The sequence below is a fragment of the Triticum dicoccoides genome, chromosome 4A, assembly GCF_002162155.2.
Source record: "Triticum dicoccoides isolate Atlit2015 ecotype Zavitan chromosome 4A, WEW_v2.0, whole genome shotgun sequence".
NCBI classification, from domain to species: domain Eukaryota; kingdom Viridiplantae; phylum Streptophyta; class Magnoliopsida; order Poales; family Poaceae; genus Triticum; species Triticum dicoccoides.
The window spans coordinates 668731296-668732391 of record NC_041386.1 but is presented as its reverse complement, the minus strand read 5'-3'; positions in this window follow the sequence as shown (position 1 = coordinate 668732391).

The following is a 1096-nucleotide window of genomic DNA, read 5'->3' as shown; positions in this document are numbered from 1 at the left end:
AACAAAAGTCGTGGCTCCGCCTTCCCGATCGGATCAGATATGATGTACGATTTATCTGGCACCCGTCTCATCCACCGTACATAGGATCCGGTCGTCCCACGCCCATCCAGTGGCCTCGCTCCCATGCGCGCACCGCCGCCCGCCGCCACGCCCGCGGGCGAAGCATGCGACAAAGTAGAGTGGCTATGGAGAATGTGACCACGTGTATAGGCACAAAGCGATGTGTCCGATGAGTTAATCACATACGCTGATGATTCTGGAGAGGTGGGTGCATGTGTAACCATCCAATTAAGCCATGTACTTTCGCCTATTTATTGAGAACAGGCCAGCTTGTGTTTGGCAAGCCTTGCTTTCGTTAGACCTTCCCATACAGCTAGCTTCCGAATGCCATGAGTGGGGGAAGAGCCCCGGATCGATGATATCGTTCGCAGGAGACAAATCAACAATTGGTTTCGAGAGGAGACCGTGGCGAGCCTGAGTTGCGGCCGGAGAATAGCCGTATTTTTCTCCCTCGGATTGCGGGAATGGAGGAGCTAGAGAGGCAGTTCCGTGGCTATGTGCTTTTTTGCTATGGTCCATGGCGGTCACTCGCCTGTTACGCCCGAAGACGTGCTGCGCGTCATCAAATCGCGATGAGGAAGGGTGCAAGGTACAGTGAGGATTGAGCGAGCCTGTCCACCTTTTCATTTCTTTATGAAGTTTTTCCTCTGATGATTTCTACACAGAGGTTTTATTTCTATCACGGTAACTACTGTGTGGCTCTGCCTACATCTCTTTCTGCCGTTGGAATTGGTGCCCGCCGTTCATATGGGCAGCTTGAGTATCGGACAAACCTTAGTTTTGAAGGTCTACCAGAAACTGCCTGGGAACCGGAAGCAATGAGGTTGATTGTTGCAGGTATGAGAGGCGAGCACATTGAGATATTGGCATCCGAAGATCGGTGGGTAATTGAAGAAGTTGCATGGCTTGCCAATCCTAACAAGGTACCTAAATCAGTAGAAGTAGAGGTGCCGACACCACCTCTGCCGCTTTGGAAGCCAGATTCTGATGATGAAGGAGAATCGCCACCACGTCCATCATCGCCTACCAGTAGGAA